The 22322-nt window shown below is 31.8% G+C and overlaps 1 protein-coding gene across 1 annotated transcript in view; it reads left to right on the forward strand.

The window, feature by feature from the left end:
- Window positions 1-20624: 20624 nt before the first annotated feature.
- LOC118193645 (solute carrier organic anion transporter family member 4A1-like) overlaps window positions 20625-22322 on the forward strand; it is a 126343-nt gene continuing 124645 nt past the window's right edge. The window contains exon 1 of the mRNA XM_035364763.2: window positions 20625-20649. The gene's annotated coding sequence lies outside the window, so the exon portion shown is untranslated. The remainder of the gene's footprint in view (window positions 20650-22322) is intronic.

Genomic DNA, 22322 nt, shown 5'->3' on the forward strand with positions numbered 1-22322 from the left:
AACGTTTTCAAAATTCGAATCAGAATTTTTTTAAAATTTATCTTTTCGATTTTTTATCGCATGATTTTGAATAGTTTCATTCTTTTAGAAATGTGGTTTTGGCAACAGTTTTTCATTCAGTTATATACTTGACTGCTGACTGTTGAAAATCAGCCCTGTTGCCACTTGGAAAAATAAGGGCGATCATTCTGTGCAGTTTTTAAATTTAATGTTTCTCTTGGATACTGGACGTTCGTTGAGAGAAGGCAAGGGGAAGTTGATTAATTTATTTATTAGGATAATTACTATTTGTATTAAGAGATATTGCTTATTTCATTGTAATTTTGTTCTATTTTGTTAAATTTTATTAAATTTTTGTTTTTTTTTTGGGGGGGGGGGACGTTGTTGCTTTGCAGAGTAAAATTCTGCGCAGTTTTTAAATTTAACGTTTGGTATTCTCTTCAATCGTTTTTCCGGTATATTTAAAAGCCAGACGAAGGCTGGTCGAGTAGCTGTTAGTCGATAATAAAATAAATTCCAAATTTGGGTTTCTCATATTCGGAGGAGGATTACGTTATTCAAAATTTGATGGCTCTAGGTACCGTTGTTTTATCACAATGCGAGAAACATGCACACATTTATGCAGAATCTTCTTTATTTAATTTAAATATAATGCAGGGCTGTCATATTTAGTGGCGACAGTTTGAAAAGTGAATCAACGCAGAAAGTGAATCGACGCAAAATGGCAAAACGAAATTAATAGCCTTCTGAGCTACTGCTCCTTTGGGTTAATTAAAAAAAAAAAAAAAAAAAATTAAAGGAGCACAATAATCGAAAACAAATACATGTATGTAAACAAGTACAATAATTACATATTGGTACTGAGATTTTAGTAAAATAAGTAAATGAAAGTCATTTTATGTACAAATTATAATGATGGAATTTTTTTTAAAAAAACGTATTTTACAAAATGAGTTATTTATAAAAAAAAGACAAATCTCATACTGAAATCAATATTTCTTTCAGAAAATTAGTAGGTATGGTAGCTTTTAGTCCTGTTTTCTACAGTATTGTCATATTTTTCACCAGGATAGCGAGCGAATCATACTTTATCCTGTAGTAAATACATTGCTTTTTAGACAATTATGGGAAACGTTTGATGTTGCTTTATTCAGAAAACTTCTGACAAAACTCTTTGCATCAAGAGCATTGACTATAAATGTCGTAGTTTGTGCTGTTCCCTCATTTTTTAGACTTTGCTTTGCTGTAAAAAAATATCTTTCTGCTTGGAATTTTTTTTATCTGCAACTATATTATCTCAAATATAAATTATCGTCTGCTACTTGATACTTTTGTTTTCATGCAAAATGTTGCTCTTAAAGAAGGCAATGGATGTTTGTGTTCTTTCCGAAGAAAATTCGTATCTGGTCATTAAAAACGTTGTGGCTGCCATGGGTTTTCGATATATAAAGCTACGATAGGTAATGTTATCAACAACAAAGGAAAAAAAGTCAAAATTTAGCTTCAAAAGGAAAAAATATTACAAATACGTATTCAAGGAGGAAAAAAAACGGAATATTTCGAGTAAAGAGATCAAGAATCAGATCTTTAATTTTAAAAGAAAATCCTCCAGTTGTAAAATCGTGAAACTACTCAGTGTCAACTGTAAACAGAATAATTAATGCTGATTTAATCTTAAAAAGGCGAATAAACATAATGTGCTTCATCCTCCACGACAAATCGGGGAACACAGAACGCGCTGCAGAATTCTTTATAAGAAACATTTACCAAGATAAAAATGGGAAAATGTTGCCACAATAGACGGATGAGTGTAATTAAATAACTGCAATAAAAATAGATCCATTTTTATCATCAAGGAGGCGGAAGAAAATCTTAAAACATGATTCAAGGAATATAAAGAAAGTTTTTAGAAGGAATTTATGACATCAAAAACATATTTTGTACCCAATTTCAAATACGAAATACTTTTTCTTTATACACAGTGTGATCAATCAGTAGAACTGTATCAGGACAAAGCGAGCAGCAACACATCAAAAATCTACTGTTAATTTCCCGGAAAAAATGAAACAAGAAACGGATATCAAGGCAATACCCTTCACTCATATCCGTCGTAAATCTCCTGAACTATCACCAATGTATATTTTTGCACTTTTGGACTTTTAAAAAGCGGGTTGTTCAAACGTCTGCTTACAACCCACTTAAAACTTTTGAAAGTTGTTCGAGAGCAATGGGAAAAAATACATCTTCCGATACTACAAAAGGCTTTATTGTCTTGGAAATTACGGTGTATAAAGATTGTGAAGAATAATGATTATCAAACAGAGCATCTAAAACACAAAAATTTTCACTAAAATTTTCCTGTAATTACAATGAAAAATCGTCTAAAAAAGTGTGCGAATAGCTTCTCTATGCTTATTAGTTGACAATAAATATTTATAGAAAGACAATAAATATATATTATGCATATTCGTGTGATCTAATTGATTGTCATTTAGAATTAACTTGGTGCTTTTCAGTAATACGGCATGACAATTTTCTTGGGAAATATATATCTTATAAATATTAGTAGGGAAACAATTGTACAGTACAAAGTCCGTAATCCAGACTCGTCGGAACTTCGGCGATTCCAGATTAGGGGTTTTTCCGGATTATAGATCATCGATTTAAATCTGGTAAGATGGCATGCAGAAATGATACAATTAAAAATATGAAATCGTAATTTATGAAATAAAGAATAATTATGATCTAAAGGGTATCAAAATTTACAAAGAAAAAAAAACTTAATGTTTATTTGCTTACTTTATTAAACATTTCTTTCAATGTAAGTTGTTTAAGATGCTTCCACAAAAAATTCAAAAAGTTCCTTTTTCTTGTGTCATATATAGTGGACTTTCCAATGCCATACTTCTCGCATAATTTTAAGATGGATTGGCCTTTAACCATTTTTTGCAGTAATTCTACTTTTTGTTTAATGGACATCGAAACATGCTTTCGCTTTGTAGATCCTTTGGCAGCTTCAGAACTGGAAACTCTTTTTGACATAATTGAAACTTCAAGTTTAATTTTTATAAAATTTTTCTAAGTCTGCAAAAAATAATAAGCCGGATCCAATTAGAAGATTAAGGAACAGCGCAATCTGCAACAGTAACTGAAATGCCTTAGATAATTTTAGCCTAGCTTATACCGTCCGTTATACATTTAACGCGTATTAGTAAACGCATTATGCGTTTACGCATGCGCATAAAGTTTGTAGCTTTGATTTCCGGATTATAGATCATTCCGGATTATAGGCGTCCAGATTACAGACTTCGTACTGTATAAGGTATGTATAACCAATTGTTCTTCGAACACTTCGAGAATCATTTCTTAGTCATAAGATGATTCATCTCTATAGGCAGAACAAACAGTTGTAGTGATATTACGTCAGTTTTCTCTCCATACAAAAAATTTTTGTTATAATAAGCAGGTAACTGCAGTCTGTGAACATTTGATGCTACGTTGAGTTTATGTGTTGGTAAGTGTGCATGATATTTCGAGTTACCTTGAATACAAAGTAATTTTGAATATTTATAACGAATATTATTCGTTATAAATATTCAAATTTTAATAAAGAATTTAAATAAATAGTTTAATTTTAATAACGAATTTAGCTATATTGCGTCCCTAGCAGTGATAGTTATCGACAGCATCAATGCAAAATTATATCTAGCAGAGTGACAGTGAATAAGAATAAAATGAAGAATTAAATATACAAATACCTTAATTAGCGGACTCTTTTTCGGCAAAAGAAGAACAGAAATATCCATTAATTACAGACTTTATTGTTTTTGAAGATTAATTGGCTATGTCTTCGACAAATAATTCATGGATACTTCCAGTGTTTATATCTTGTATGTGAGAATGTTTAAAGAGTTTCCGGAAAATGTTTGCAAAGCAATTCTGATTGAAATATAAAAAACAGTTACCTAATCACCTTCGATGTGACATTCTCCGGAACACACCCTTACTTTACAACTCCCGAAAATTCTGGAAACAGTTGCACACTGAGGCCAACCAGTGGCCCGAAGAATAAAGTCGGTGAACACTGTAGATCGACCTGGGCTAGAATCCTGGGGAACGGGCTGGCAGCATGTTTAGTTTTCATGGTTTTTCTTTACGTGTAACGTGGATTGGAGCTGGTTTCTCTTTAAAAATCCTCCACGAAGATAACTCTCTCCCTAGGCAGGTAGTCTTCGCGTGCTTTGACTTAATCAAATAAACCAAACCATTTCCAGAAAGAAGGGTTGCAACCTATCAGTAATCGTAGAGATATATAAATTAATAACTGAAAAATAAGAAACTAAATTACATATTTTTCTGAATTTATTATTTTCTAAGCTAAAATCGTAAATTTTCATATTAATAATTTTAGCTTAAATTAATTGTTTTTTAGATAAAATTGCTATCACATTTTCATATTTAATCGCAGTTATATAAATACGTGAAAAAATTAATTTGCCTTTGATTGCGTTGGCCAGTGTAATGGTAAAAAAAATAATAGTAATATACAACGGTTAACAGTTGATAAAGTTACGGTTAACTTAAGACATCAACTCTTGTACGCAACTCTGGCACTTGAATCACATCTGCTGGGAAGTGGTGAGCACTTCTCCAACTATAACTGCCACAAGGGGGAAATAAATGGAATGATCTGAATTAGGTTTACGTGAAATGAATTCTAAAAAGTTTCGATTCGAACTGAATAAAAAGTATTATAGAGCTGTAATTTTCTAAGCATTATAGGTAAAGGAGATTTATCGAATCACAACATTAAGTCATATACTTCTCGTTACTTCTTGTCATCGAGATGACATCCGGCCTAAGGCTGTGGTGCCTAACGGATTAATGTCATCCCGACGAAACAAAAGGCTACCGGCAAACACACATTTACTGATTCAGGCATTACAGGTTACACACTATTAAATGATATAACGTTGCAGGTTACATACTGTAAATTACATGGTGCACAAGTTCATGCCTTGTTAGACTATTACATTCATTATTCTCAGTGATAATTTCTAGCATTGCAGATTACATACAATTAGATTATGTACAGCATCACATGGTGCACAAATTCGTGCTTCTTCAGGCTTTTACATTATTCACAATGACTTTTTTATGCTACGCTGTGCATTTAGCATATTACAGCACATAGACTGGCTGTCTTATTTGAATATAGAAGTGCCCCTTAATGTGATCTCGGTTAACGTTGTGGAGAAATAAGGTTATTTCGAAGCAGGAGAGATGAAAAATGAGCAATACCTTCGCCGGGACTCGCACCACTGATCACTCGAACACGCGTCGAGTGTGCCGACCACTACACCACGAAGGCATGCTAAGCAGGCGGGAGAAATACCTTATAACGTATCATTCGGATATTGTTATCGTCCCGACCGCTTGTATACGAAAGCATGGAAAATACATCGTTTAATGCAACACTTGCGTTTTGCACAGGTAAGAGCATTTTTTTTAATTTTCAATGTAAATTTATGTTATAAATGCTTAATTTAATATTTGTTGAAAAGAATCATTCCTTTTAGTTTTGGAGGTTAATGGGTTAAGTTAACTATGTACAAAAACCCGCTTTCCAGGTTTTGGAATGATCAATTGGACTAACAGTTTAACAAAGCTGAATTCTAAACGAACTTGCTATTTCACGCCAAAAACATTCTTTGCTCTATTTTAAGCTTTAGATGCTCAGTTCCGTTCTAAAAAACGCTTATTTTTCAATCTGCTCAGTCATTTTTAACATGGAAATTACTAAAAAGCTAAATGACCTAAGAAATAAAATTGACCATTAATGACAATCTCCCAAAAATAAGTCAATGGAACGCTGCTCTTAAGTTAAATTTTTTTTACTCTTCTAAGAATTTAGAGAATCATGAAGATATTATTTGCAAATCAAAGTAAAATCGAAGTGCAGACATTTAAGAGATGCATAGCAAGTAAGATCACAATATTGTGCAAGCACTGAAACTTTCGTTTATGGACATTTATGAAAAAGATGTGGAAGTCAGCGATCCATTGATGCGGCAGAAAAGTGACAAATTCGCTGTAAAAGGTAAAAGATATTAATTAATTAAGATTAGGGGTAGAGCATCTGTCCAATAATTTCCAGACTTATTATGAACAGTTCTTAAATGAACATTTACTTAACAGCTGCAGACTATTTCCCTATTAATGACTTATTTCCTAATTAAAATACTATGAAATTGCTTATGTGTTTCTAATTATATTTATATTAAACTAGTTTACCTCCTTTGAAGTTTACCTCTACAGTTTATCACCACATACTCGTACGTCATATTAAGTACCATCGTTTCCACATATGTATATAAATAAGTAAATAGCACATTAACTAAAATTGTGTTATGTTAACATTATTTTAACTACAGAATCAGACTTATCAGTGAGTTGATACTCATGTTTACAGTTTTATTCGGGGCTTTTCTCATGATGACTGAAAACTGCAGTCCTTGATGCTTATACAAATAAGAGGAAATTTTTAACGTTTTGTCGTCTCATAATTGTCTAACATGTTTTAATTTAATGGCTTTATATTAAATCATCTATATCCATACAAATGTGATGTGATTAGCACATGACGGCCTATTCAATTATACGCATTTTTTGCTGCATATCATTTTAATTTATTGCCTCGGATTTTGTTAGAGATATATTTCTAGATCAATTAATTCAGTTCTCACTTCACGACAATGCAAAAATACATAAAAACTCAAAACATCCTCATTAAATTTGTAAAATACAGAAAAACATGAAACACCAAATACGGTTAAAAAAATTCTTTTTACAATTAAAATTAGACTTTCTGAGCAAAAACAAGCAGTTCGGCCAGCGGACAAGGAGACAAATTTTTCTATGCACAAAACTGAAAGTTTACTTTTGTTCTTACTCGTGGAAAAAAAAAAAAAAAAAATCTATTTTACTACTGAGTTTCAAATGTAACCAAATGGCGGCTCGCTAGGGATAAACTTTTAGATTGTTGATAATTCTAAGACTAGAACAGGCAGATTAACTAAAGGAATAAAAACCTTAACCGGAACACAAGAACCATATAATTCAATGAGTCTTAAAGCAAAAAATGCACAGTCTACCGACAAATAAAAATAAAAAACTAAGCTCCCCGAGCTAGGTAACAGAGTGGCAATATATATATCTATATATACGATTGGTGCAGCTGATTGCAAGGAAGAAGGGAGGTGCACAGCTACATGTTACAGCAGATCTATATACAAAATCTCAACGTTTTACGGCTACTCGTTCTTTCAAATCCATTTCAAATCTATTTTACAATCCGTTTTGGGGAAAAACACTTATTTATTCTGTCCGTACATACAGATATCACGCGAAAACATCATTCAGATTGTTTCGAGAGCGGTCGAAATGGATATTTTCGTTCAAATATAACACTCGAAATTTTTCGCGATTACAAATCTTCCTTTACTTTGTGCAAGGATGTAATAATATAAGGGAGTTATAATAAAATTCTATGAATGGTGGGGGAATAAAAGCAGCATGTTAGCACTCTCCGATCTAACCCGTTTCTGTTCGGCAATAGTACGAAATACTTTTGCTAGTGATTACTCAGTTTTTTATTGCTGTACATAAGTGTTTAGCCTACAAGAAGAGAAACTGCCTGCGTATCAGAACTTTCAGATCATATGAATAGATTCTGCTACCAGTTAGGTTGGAGAGTTGGAATTCTGCAAAGGAATGAATTTCTTATTTAATGCAGTCCACCCGATAATTTTTTATAATTTACTCGTATTGCAAATGATAAGAGCATAAAAGTGCGGCTTGTTTGTTAAAAATAAGAAACGATAAATTCCTTCATCTACAGGAAGTCTCTAATAAATGCTGAGGAGAATGATATTAGTCGAAAGTTAAGTAAGGGATCAATTACAATACTTAATTGCCGTCTTGGCGGGCTGGTTGCGTAGGTTCCGTAGCTTTAATTCATAACAGGAAGTAGCTAAGCTTGAAAAGTTTTATTTACCCATGAAATGACGCTAATGAGGCAGAATTAACTAATGGGAAGAGACGGAAAGTTTCAATAAATTATATTTCTATGCTCAACAAAAACCTTTTGTCTTGGGAATGATCTCATTTTAGTTGCTATTATCCAAAAGCGTGTTCATTCATATCACCTTTTGTTTTCTCTTTTTTCTTTTTTCCTGTTTTATTCATATATGACACTAACTGCCCATTTTATTTACAAGATGACAGAATCAGTATGAGCAGTATAATTTGCTTCTGAAAGATGAAGACCTTTCATTTATATCTTAAATTATATTAATATATTTAGTTTTAAATCAAAGAATAAAACGAATGTAAAATTTTGCTTGCTGTTAGTGTATACACGGCTTAAATTTTTGAATTTTATTTGTTTGCTTATGTTTGGAAAATAGCAAAAGTAATGAGAAACGAATACGTTTTATCCCGATTTTCTACTCCTAGAATTTCATATAAACAGGAAATCTTGTACATAACCTATCTTTTTTAAAGATACTTTTAGAAAACCCAGAAGAGGTTATTTGCTTTTGCCTTCTTATGAAATCAAATTTCGGTTATTTTATATGAAATAAATTGAAAAACGCCCACTTAAAGCAGATATTTTTGCTACAAGGCTTCAAAATATTTCTTGTGGTGATACTGCTGCTAGATGAGGAAAGCAACGCAATATATTTCAAGATCTTTGCAATGAATTTTTAATAACTTTTCAATAATATGACGATATTATTCTAAATTTTAAGTCGGCATTTTATGATTTGATTTGGGGAAATAAGATAATTTTTATAAAAAATTATTAATGATCAAGTTTCGAAGTAAAGAAAATCTCATATTTAATGTATTTCAGGTGTTTATGTTTAATTAACATGTAATATAACTGATGATTTCTATATATTTCTATGTTTTATGCTTAATGAATGAATCAGTCAATGAAAAAATACTTCATATAAACAATTTCGCAAAGGCTGTGTTCCATATCCTCCATGAAGCAGTTCTCTAAAATATTCCATTAAGAATTTTTGTTTTGCGATGCATGCTGGTGAATCTTCTGCAGCCACTTTATTTAGCATTTTTACTCTAATTATTCTAAAAGCTGTTTTGACTCATAAGCGAAAACTATCAAGTGTTTGAATACATATTTTATAAAGCTATTAATATAATAAATTTTAAAAAATGTGTTATATGCAACTAGTATTTTCCAAGTCCTATTATAAAGCTTATGAAAACTTAGCCACTTTCTAAAGCCATTGATTTCAAATTATACGATTGGGACCATTCGTTTAAAAATTTATATTTAAAAAAAATTATTTATTTTTTGACTACTGTTTTTATACTTGATGAAATACAAAACTGTTTAAAAATCGTTCGATATTTCTTGTGAAAGATAAATTCTAAGGTATTTAATTTTTATTATTTAATACGAAACAGCATTTATGCAATGACCTTTCTTAGCGGGACAGAGTGGTAAAAAAATTGTTGTTATACAACTGTTGAAATATAGCAACTTAAGCCGTAAATTATTCATTGCGCAGAATTCAATTTTTGTTAAAAATTGATATGAAAAGATGATCATTGCATTTCGCAGACAAGCATTGCTATCCTTCAAAATGCATTACTTTGGTTTATTAATTATGGAAAAACACTCAGTGACTATCTGCCTAAGGGAAGGTGTGTTTTCGTGGAGGATTTTCTAAAGGAAACTGGCTTACACATGGGGAAAACCACGAAAACACCAGTACAGCCAGCCCGTTTGCCGACATTCGAAACTGTGGACCGAACTCCTAGTGTTCAGAGACTTTACCACTTGACCCTTGGTGGGCCACAAAAATGCACTAAATCTTTTTATTTGAGATCATTTCAAGAATTAAGATACAATAACACGCCGAACAAATATTAATGTAGAAGTCAAACAACAAAAATCAGTGTGATATTTTCAAACTTTCACAGGACTAGTTTCGGTGGTTTTACCGAACAATCATCCTCAGCTGCAAAAGCGAAAATGAACGAATAGGATACAATGATTAGATAAGATAAGAAAGCCTGGACATGAGATAAGTTACTGGCGCCATCTGTTGATGAAACCAAAACTAAAACATAATTTCTTTAAAGGCTGAAGGCAAAGATGGATTGGAATTAGGGTCGTTAACTAGAACAGAAAGATTTTTTGAATGTAAAATGCCTCTAGAAAATCCAGTTCACCAATGGAAGATGATTTTGAATAATTTTTGGCAGCAGGACCCCATTCCGAATATGAATTCTTGGGATATTTAGAGGATTCCTTGCCAGTGTGCTTTAATTTACATTGTCCAAACTAAGAGAGCCTTAAAATTTCATTTCGCGTTAAGGAACATGAGGCGTATGTTAGAAAAAAGGAAACACTGAAGTCTTCTATTGCCCAACATTGTTGGTCCGAAAATCACATTTTCAATTTCTCTTGCCAAAATTATTTTAAAAATATTTCCATTGGTGAATTGGATTTTCTAGAGGCATTTCACATTCAAAAATATCTTTCTGTTCTAGTTAATGACCTTAATTCCAATCCATCTTTGCCTTCAGCCTTTAAAGAAATTATGTTTTAATTCTGGTTTCATCAACAGATGGCGCCAGTAGCTTATCTCCTGTCCAGGCTTTCTTATCTTATCTAATCATTATATCTTATCTCGTTCATTTGCGCTTTTGCAGCTGAGGATGATGGTTCGGTAAAACCATCGAAACTAGTCCTTTCAAATATAACACTGATTTTTGTTGTTTGACTTCTAAATTAATATCAGTTCAAGAATTAAATTCAATCGAATTATCTTGAAAATTATGTAGGGAAATGAAAGAATTACCTTAATCTCATAATTTTGAAACATCATGCAATATTATAATTATTTTTTACTCTCATATATTAATGCCAACGTGAAGTCATTAGACAGAATTTGGAAAAGTTAATGGTTAAATTAACTGTTTGATAATATTTGTTTTGTATATTCCACTTTGCATATTTGCTTACTCTTCAGAATAGATCATTTGATTTCGAAATCATTATTAAATTAAACGAAAGACAACTTTAAAATGATTCATTTATGAAAACTCATAAATTCAAACTGTAAGAAATGCCTCCATGGGGCAATTAAATAAAAAAAAAATGTGTATGTAATCAACAAAACAAAAATATAAACAAAATTAAAGCTTTTCAAGCAATTTTTGGCCATCATTCTCATCTGTATAAATAATGTTTCTCTACCTATAGTTACTTTTGACTGATTCTTAACTCCCCTTGAAATAGCCTTTGGGAAACATTGCTGTAGACATAAGGATATATAGCGTCTTCCAGAGCTATACAGGCATGCTTAAAACAGTACAAAATGAAGTTTCAACAAAGAAATAAAAAATTCAACACATATTTAAATACGAGTAATAGAGCCTTTGCATTCGCTTATTCAAAGCATGTTACCGATATTTTTAGTTCGAAAACAATTTTCTCAAGCACACGCATATATTTTTATTTACATGTAATGTAGTGATTAGGGAATAGCTGAAATGGATTGCCGATGGTTTTCTGCGTTGCAATAACTTGGTAAGGCTTTATTTCGTAATTAAAAGGACGACATTTGAAGACAGATATGGCCTTAATTTCCACACATAATTTTACATTTTGCTAACTTATTTTGGGGACACATATTCTTCTTAACATATCATCATTATGGGTACGATATGCAACCCACAATTTTATACAGCTTACATCATTTTAGACAAAGGGCTAAGCAAAGCAACAAATTATGCTTAGCTAGCAGAAAGGCGAAGTAGGAAAAAGGGCTGCGCAATCATAGCTGCGATATTTATAGACAAATGTTTCTTTACTCTGATTAGCTAAGAGCTATCCGCATTTCAGAATTATTTAAGCATGTATAAAACGAATTAATTTGGAAAGATTTAGTCCAGAAAAAATTTTTTGTACACAATTTAGAATAAAAAGAGGAGATGCCCAAATTAAAATGAGGAATTACGGGGCTATTGATAATTTCAGTTATAATTTCGAGTTTGTTGCCATCAAATATTTTCGCCCTATATTATTTTTAAAGAAATTAAATAGAGAATTGTGCATGAATGTAGGTACGTTTCTTGCATTGTGAAAAAACGACGGTACCTAGAGGTATAAAATTTTAAATAACGTAATCCTTTACCGGAGCATAGGCACCTGGAAGCCCGAATTTTGAATTTCGAATTTGTTTTATTATCTATTTCACCTTTTGTAAAACTTTAACGAATTTTTTATTAAGAAACTCAAGAATTTCAAAGCGAGCAATCGCAATACTGTACAGAAAAAGACATTTATATCTCCAGTGTGCGAGTCTGTCTATCGGAAATTCTGAAGATATGCTGTTTTTAAGTATTTTGTAATATTACCTGTTGAATTCAATTTTATGTGCTTTAAGCGCGAAGAACATGATATTTAATAAATAAAGGTAACTCCCAAAACATTAAAAAATATAAAGTATAAAATCTGAAAACGTTAATTTTTTTTTTTTTTTTTTTTTTTTAACCTCGCATAATTTTCCTTCAAAGAGAAAAAGGCTTGGCGATAGAAAAGCCCTTTTAGAATGAAGCATTAGAGCATTAGCAAAACAAAAAAATCATAATATTTTGACGTACATAAATTTTTTACAAACAACGAAATTTTGTATATAAAATTTTTCATAATAAATGCAAATTTTAGTACTCTGTTGAAATTTTCAAATTAGACCTTTCAAGTTTGATGAAAACAATATAATATATTACTTTACGATATATAAAAAAATCTGATGTGTACACCACATGACTTCCTTGCACAGAAATTACATTATATGCATTTTTTCTTGCATTTCATTTAAACTTATTGGATTGAAATAAATCTACTACTTCCATACCGCATAAACAACAATAGAATAAAAGCCCTTTTTAAAATTCACTATATTTGTTTACCATAGCGACACCCTGGCGCTAGGTTCACTTAACAGCGTTACATTTCGTCCATAGTATAACTCAGAATGCATATAAATTTATATCATTTGAGTGTGTGTATGTGATTATGGCAAAGCCTCGAGGGCTACCTGCCTAAAGGGAGGGATGCCTTCCTGGAGGACTTTCTAAGGAAAACTGGCTCGTATACACGTTACACATGGGGGAAAACCACGAAAACACCCATGCAGCCAGCCGTTCCCGGAATTCGAACCTCGGACCGAACTACCAGTGTTCAGTGACTTTACCGCTCGGCCGCTGGTGGGCCTATATCATTTGAAGAATTATCTAATCTTTGCGACATGTTCTATTCGAATACTATAATAAATATGAAACGATGTATAAGAGAAATTAAGGAAACAAAATAAAAAAGGAACAGTTTTTCACAGACGATTCTGTATTTCTCATTCAATTAATTAAGTTTTCACTTACCGACAAGGCAAAAATACATAAAAACCCAAAATACCTATATTAAAAATTATGAAGTAAATCTTAAACACTTATTTCCTCGAATAAAATTCCAGAATGAATTAAGCCTGATTTTTAATTCGCAATAATAAAAGAAGGCGTTATCTTTGTTGTTGCGAAGCTTAGTTTCTCTAGATTGGCAACAAATCCGCTATTTCGCCAAGTTTGAAATGTAAACAAACATGTCCGCCATCGCAAAATTCAAACAGCTTTTAAATTGTTGATAACTGCACAAATATTGCATGCAGATTTACTAAAGGCAAAAAACCCTTAACCGGAAGATGAGAACAACATAATTCAATCATTTTTAAAGCAAAAGAATGCACAGTTTACAAACATACAAGAGTAAAGAAACTGAGCTCACTGAGCCGAGTAACAGAATGGATATATATATATATACATATGTGGGTTGGCATCGTCCATATATAATCGGATGACGCGGCAAGCTGTGGGAGAAAATCTTTCACTGTTTCGATGACGAGGGCAGTCAGGCGATTCCGCCATTAAGACGATGACGCGATTCAAAGATGTTTGCTTGTAAAATGCGATTCCTTCTCTTCGTTTGTAAATAATCTCATCTGTTTCCTTCTATGTATGTAATTACTTTGTAGTTTGTAGCAACTATTCATGTTTCATTAAATATTCAAGTTATTTGTAAATTGGACTAGTTTATTAGCCCCTAGACAGCCACATCGGAAGTAAGTTTACGAACATCATATTCCTAGACAGTAAGTACCGATTCTACAGATTTGGGGGCTCGGCCGGGATGAGCCTAGGAAGAAGCATTATGAATATTACAAAATAAGTGAGTTTTGTTTCGATTATTTCCACATTGTTACTTCTAAGAATAGTGTTCTATGATATTGTGAATTAAGATGACTACCTTAAATTCTATTCCTAGAATTTCAAATTCTTTAAAGACTGGGCTTACTAAGTCAATTAAACTTTTACATCAAATTGTGTTTGGAACTTTGGGTGATCGAAAAAATAGAGCTAGATTGCGTAACTTTTGCGGTTTTCCATCTGATTTTAATATTGAAGAAACAAAACAAAAATTACTTAAAACTTTTACAGCAAATGATTTTATTTCTGTGTGTAACTTGTTACATCTTAATTATGATTCAAATCCTGATAAAAACTGTGATTTAATATTGAATAGTCTTTGTGATTTTAAGCTTTTAAAATCCGAAAGTGATGACGATGATGAGTTATCTGAAAACGAAAGTGTTTATGATTCTGATAAAAATGATGATATTAATTCTGTTCGGTCAGAATCACCTCCCATAAATAACTCAGTGGATGAAAACATTATAATGCCTAGCAATATTTCCCTACATTTTCGTGATATCTTAGAAACTGTTTCTGAATTTAATGGCACTGATACATATCCAGTTGAATCCTTCATTTGTGATTTAGAAGAATCTTTTAAATTATTTAAGTTATCGGAATTACAGAAAATTGTGTTTGCTAAAAAATTGCTTACTGGTTCTGCTAAAGTATTTATTAGGTCTTTGAAAGGTATAATATCATGGGACAAATTAAAAGAAAATCTTTTATCTGAATTTGGTTCTAAAATAAACAGTGCACAACTTCACAATTTGTTACAGAAACGACACTTAAAACCTGGTGAATCACTATCCGAATATTTAATTGCCATACGTGAAATAGCCAGTCGCGGTTCTGTTGATGATTCATCAATTCTTGATTATGTAATCAATGGGATACCAGATCAGAGTAGTAACAAAATTGTTTTGTACGGTTGTAAAACTATTTCTGATTTCAAAGAGAAATTAAAAATTTATGAGAAAATTCGCGTTTCAGATACGAAGAATAAGGGTTATTCAAATACTAACACACAAAATAAAACACGCGCCGTACCTAGTAAGATTAAAGAGCCAAGATGTTATAATTGTGGAAGTTTAGGTCATAAATCTAATTTTTGTAACAATAAGAGTAAAGGATTTAAGTGTTTTAAATGCGATTTGTTTGGACACAAAGCCGTAGATTGTTCGAAAACATCATCTAAAAATATCCAAGATGCCAAAGCTGTTACTCCAATAACTCAGAATTGACAGAAAAAAATGCTTATTGCAATGGAAATGGTTCTGAAGAAGGATTTGAAAAAGTTGTTAATTATGGTTTTTTACTTCCAAAACCAGAAACTGATCCTGTTAGTATAGTTCCTGTTACAGTACAGAATGTGATCAAACTGGACACTTCATCTACAATTAAAGCAGGTGGCATTGGTTCCTTGATTGTGAATTCTGACGACGTCCTGAGTGATTCAGATTCTGATGTAAATGAAAATGATATTATTGAAGATGAATTAGTGCAAAAAGGAAACTCAAGCACAATACAATTAACTCTGAAGCCAACGAGGAGAAACACCACTGCAGAAGGAGATTCTGAAGAGAAGCATTTTCCCGAGCAAGAGTCATTTGCTAAAGATGATGAATCAAACGCGAATTCTACTAGAAAAATTTCAGTAAAATACCTTGCAATAGAGAAGCAAAAGAAGCCACTGGAGAGGAAGAAACTAGAGAGACCACAGAAGCAGAAGAGAAGATTGAAAAGTAGAAGTCAGTCAGAAAACCTGACGACAACGACGTTGATACAGAAAGCAAAGACGGAAAAAAAGAAACTAAAGAAGGTGAGAAAAAAGAAGCGAAAAAGCAGATTCAGAAGATATAGGAAGAAACCCGAAAGGCTTTGACAATGAAATACCGATTTTGATGATTTCTGATTATAGACTTTTTCCCAAGTTGACAAATTTCTCCCGATTTGACTAATGGACTATTATTTTAAAGACGTGAACTAATTTAAGAAGACTGAAGAGGATGTCTAAGGATGAAATGTATGAAGGAAGACGGCTTAAAGAAGACGATTTTAAGAAGACGCATTCGAATGACGGATCTTGAAAATATCTAACACGCATTCAGAAGACGTATCCAGACGGTATCTAAGAAGACGCATTCAGACGATATTAAGACGTATGTAAAGACGAATCCAGACGAATTGTACCAGACAACATCAAAGAAGACGTGTTTGTGAAATGTATGTATTCAGATAGACTGTTAAAGATGAACGAACACTGAAAGAGCATTTAAGAAGAGCTAACGCCGTTATTTCTGAGGATGTTAAGATGATGAGAAAAAGATGGCTGAAATAAACTATTTAAGACGACTTTTCCATCAATAGTAACTAAAAATCTAGTTTTTTTTTTTTTTTTTTTTTAAATTTTATTTTTCAGATCCCTAGATGTAGACAGTGGTGCTACGAGAATGCGAGGCCGCATTCCGTCAGGATGGACGAGCAGTTGTGGGTTGGCATCGTTCATATATAATCGGATGACGCGGCAAGCTGTGGGAGAAAATCTTTCACTGTTTCGATGACGAGGGCGGCCAGGCGATTCCGCCATTAAGACGATGACGCGATTCAAAGATGTTTGCTTGTAAAATGCGATTCCTTCTCTTCGTTTGTAAATAATCTCATCTGTTTCCTTCTATGTATGTAATTACTTTGTAGTTTGTAGCAACTATTCATGTTTCATTAAATATTCAAGTTATTTGTAAATTGGACTAGTTTATTAGCCCCTAGAAAGCCACATCGGAAGTAAGTTTACGAACATCATATTCCTAGACAGTAAGTACCGATTATACATATATACATATTTTGGTGCGGCCGATTGCAACCAAAATACGAGGTGCACATCTACATGTTATAGCAGTCCTACATACAAAATTTCAACGTTCTGAAGCTATTCGTTTTTGAGTTATGCGAGATAAGTACGTACATACGTACGTACGCACAGATGCTACGAAAAATTCTCTTCAGCATTCATTTAAAATCCGTTTTATAATTTTTTGGGGGGGAAAAGAGTCCTTTATTTTGTCCTTACTTGCGGATTAAATCAGGCTTAAATATCAAACTTGCATTTGAACATCATTTGTTATACTGGCTTTTATTATTATTATTACATTTCCAATTTTCTTAGTTTCCACGAACTGGACCCACAGCTTTCTCTAAATACAAACATATCCATCTATTGGTCAAAGCCGCATTAAATAATTAATGTATTAATTCACCAGTGGTGAGGAGCTGCTCCGGCAGTTACTTATAAGGGCTTCCATTCCTTGTATAAGGCCATTTTGAACTGCCCTAAACATTCCCTTATACATTAAAAATTTAAACTCACACTGCATTATATATAAAAAATAAATAAAAATAATAATTGTAGATGAAAATATTCATATTTTTCCATGAAGTGGGACCCGTCGAAGTATGTCATCTTTGCACACAATTATTCATTCATTTTAACATTATTTACCCTTTTCTGTACCAGTTTTTCAAAATTATTTGATTCAATTTTCATATTCACGTCATTGTAAAAATAATTATAATATTTAGCAGTAATTCCAAATTTTCAATGTAAATTCAAAAATATAATTATCATAATAACCTTTTCTAAAATTTTAAAAAATCTTAAAGTTCGTTACTTAATATGTTGAATGTAATTACTAAAAATTCAAGTCTGATTCCATAAAATTTTAGTCTGATATTTTCATAAAAGACTGCAGTATTTTTTTTTTTTTTTTTATTCAATATGGTAAGAAAAATATCAATTTGTAACGCAAATGCGAACACGGAAAAGTAGAAGAGAAAATAATTTTCTAGCAGACCACTAGAAGCAGATTCTACGCACACAGAGTGACGACCTTATAAACACTACGCGTAATTATTTTTTGCAGCACTGTTAGGTTAAATGATACGTTATGAAAAACGCCACAGCAGAACAATAATAGTTTTTTTTCACTTCTTTGCAATTTCTTGAAGTCGTTACACAAGCGACCACGATTTGAAGATATGATTGAATAAATATTCCTCTGGAGTATCGCACGACAGATAATCATCCTGTCGACTAATTAAATACAATATAAATTCTGTAGATATTTTCAGATTAGAAGGAACAATTAGATGACATAATAGAGAAGAAAAGATTTCAGATGTGGCCGTTGATTTTAACACATAATTTTATTTCTTGATAACTAACTCTTAAGGCACATATTCTTCTTTATGGGTGCCATATGAAACCAACAATTTTGTATTCCTTAACTTATGTTAAGAAAATGAAAGCAGCGGAACGACAAACGATGCAGAACGTTCACGATAAACTGTTTCGGCTTCGGTACGAAGAATTTTATGCCATTTATTCCACACATTTTAGCTATTATAATTTTAATTTTAAAAAAAAACAAATAAAGTGAAACAAAAAATGAAAATCTGAAAGTTTTCAGATTTTAAATTACGTCCAAATGGGTGTTTTTTCAATATTTTGCGTGTTACCTTTATTAACTAAATGTCATGTTATCCGCACTTAAACCATAAAATGTAGTACAAAAGCAATATCGCAAAATAATTTTAAATTGAAGTATATCCCTTTAGAATTCGCGATACATAGTCTCACGCGCTGGAGATAAAAATGTTTTCTCTACATCGTTGCCATTGCTCGCTTGGAAATTCTTGAGTTTTTTAATCAAAAATTCGTTCAAGTTTTGCAAAATATGAAATCGATAATAAAACATATTTGAATTTTCAAATTTGCGCTTCCAGATTCCCATATTCCCAGTAGGATAACGTCATTCAAAATTTGATGGCTCTAGGTACTGTTGTTTTATCACAATGCGAGAAACATGCACACATTTATGCAGATTCTTCATTATTTAATTTCTTCAAATATAATACAATGCGATAATAATTTGGTGCAACAGTTTGAAAAGTGAAACGGACATTCAGAGTGATTCGACGCAAAATCGCAAAACGAAAACAATAGTCCCTCAGGAAAAAAGCCCCTTCGGATTAATAGATAAAGAATAAAACAAGAAAGACCTCATTTTAAATATTCAAGATTTACAAAACAGAATAAAATATTATTATTATTATTTTGAAAGCTTTCAGATTTTACATTACGCCCTAAGGTGCGATTTTTTAGCGTATTGTGTGTTACCTTTATTTATTAAATATCATGTTCATCGTACTTAAACCATAAAATTCAATTCAACAGCAATATCACAACATGATTTTAAAATCAGCATATCTTTAGAATTTCTGATTCACAGTCTCGCGCTGGGAATATATTCCCCCCCCCCGTATAGTGTTACCATTGCTCGCTTTGAAATCGTTTAGTTTGTTAATTAAAAATTCGTTAAAGCGGCGTTATAAAATATGAAATCGATAATAAAACAAAATCCAAATTAGGTGTTCCAGATGCCCATATTCAGTGGATGATTACGCCATTCAAAATTTGTTGCCGCTAGCTACCGTTGTTTTATCACAATGCAAGAAAAATACATACATTTATGTAGATCCTTCATTATTTAATTTCTTTAAATATAACACTTGGCGATCATATTTAGTGGCAACGATTTGAAAAGTGAAATGGTCATTTAAAGTTTTCAACGCAAAAAATACCAAAACGAAATTAATAGCCCTTCTGGGCTTTGAGCTAATAAATATTAAGCAAAAATTTTGGAAATTAATTTTGAACAAAGGGATGTCTCTAGATTGAATGTATAAAACTTCCCTTTAAAAAAATCATTCGTTTCGAGAGTTATGGAAAATTTTTGATTATTATTTGCACAAAAATTTTGAGAACCCTGTGCTTCACGTTACAATAGTTTTAAAGAAATTTGACGTCTGCCAAATACAATAAATACAATATCCGTAAATCAGCCCTTGAAAGAACAAATTTGCATTTCGTGTTACGATGTCATCTGTGAAATGGGAAGAGATTTATCTTTTCCTACTTGACTTCTTCCAACACATTAAGGAAACGATTATTCTTTTACTTGCAGAGTTTCACCTGGCTCTTTCGGAACCGGTTTTTGTTTACCTCATCAATGGTTCAGTACGCCAGTTGGTAAAAAAAGCGCCTTTTCGCATTCGAAAAGCACCGTCGCTGAATTGTAAACATTTGGCTCCAACTGAGTTATCCTTTATTTTCCTAGAGCGTTTAACTTTTCCTTTTGTTTATTATGGAGTACTTTTTCGCAGGTTTAGGTTAATGCTCTGAACTCATTTTGATGACTTTTATTTATAAAATTTATCGCTTTGCTGATTACTGTCGATTAAGTAAGTTTATTTTGTAAAGTTATTAACTGTTAATTAAATGTTAAGAGAAATGTTAAAAGTTTTATGCTTTAAATAATTTATTTTAGTATGAATCAAGAACAAAAGAATCGAGAGAGGTTCTGAGAAGGGGAAAATAACTATGAAAAAATATAATGTATTATCTTAAGAAGTATTATATTCATCTTTTAAAAAATATTCAACCAAACTACAGTTTTCTCAATACTGTATTTTTTAAAAATGATCTTTTGTCATATTTTTTAGAAATATTAGTATAATATTTTTAGTTTCTGTTACTTATAGCTATTACTGTTTATATGTCGCTAATAAAAGCTATTTTCAATCTAAAAAGATTGATAAAAAATATTACAATCGGGGCATTAAAATAAGCATCTCAAATATTAGCTTGAAACGTAGCTGAATCTTCGGTTTAAAACAAATGCCAAAAATTAAAAAATCGGTTTTTGTTTTTATGAACAGCTTTAAACTGGATACTTTGAGTTCCATACACGTGCCGTTTTAACGAGAGAGACATAAGCTACCTGGTCATGGCTTAACGGAGTTTTTAAAAGTTCCATTAGTTTGACGAAAGTGCATTCAAATGTAATATTAAAATAACCTTTTTAAATTACATGATTTTCAAATAGGCGCGCAAAAAATAAATAAAGAAATAAAAATAAAAAATTAGTTATTAGCCCAAACGGCTATTAATTTCCTTTTGGCACTTTGTGTTAAAAATTTTAAATGTCGGTTCATTTTTCAAACTGTTGCCACCAAATATTACAGCCCTGTATTATATTTAAAGAAATTAAATAATGAAGAATCTGCATAAATGTATGTATGTTTCTCCATTGGGATAAAACAACGGTACCTATACGTTTCCACCTGAATATGGAACAAATTTGAAATTTGTTTTATTATCTATTTCATATTTTGTAAAACTTCAGCGACTTTTTTATTAAGAACCTAAACGATTTCAAAGAAAAAGGGAAAAAAAAAAAAAAAAAAACTGAAATGTTTCAGATTTTATATTACGTCCAAAGGGGCGTTTTTTAACATTTTGTGTGTTACCTTTCTTTATTAAATATCATGTTCCTCGCACTTAAACCATAAGATCCAGTGCAACAGCAATATCGCAAAATAGTTTTAAAACGAGCATATCTTTAGAATTTCCGATACAGAGACTCACGCGCTGGAGATAAAATTGTTTTTTCTGCACAACGTTGCCATTGCTCGCTTTGAAATCCTTGAGTTTGTTAATCAAAAATTCGTCAAAGTTTTAAAAAATAGGAAATCGATCATAAAACAAATTTCAAATTTGGTTTTCCACATGCTCATATTCGTTGGAGGATTACGTTATTCAAAATTCGATGACTCTATGTACCGTTGTTTTATCACAATACGAGAAATATACATACATTTATGCAGATTTTTCATTATTTAATTTCTTCAAAGATAATGCAGGACTCTAACATTTTGTGGCAACAGTTTGAAAAGTGAACCGACATTTATGAGTCCGACGCAAAATGCCAAAACGAAACTAATAGTCCTTCGGGATTCAAATCCCTTTGGACTAAAAAAAAAAAAAATAAATAAATGTGAAAGGTTTCAGATTTTAAATTACGTCTAAAGAAGCGGTTCCCCCCCCCCCGTTTTGTGTGTTGCCTTTCTGCCTT

Source organism: Stegodyphus dumicola, chromosome 12 (genome assembly GCF_044657685.1).
Source record: "Stegodyphus dumicola isolate Sdum_Otavi_A_Nest chromosome 12, ASM4465768v1".
In the NCBI taxonomy this organism is placed as follows: Eukaryota; Metazoa; Arthropoda; class Arachnida; order Araneae; family Eresidae; genus Stegodyphus; species Stegodyphus dumicola.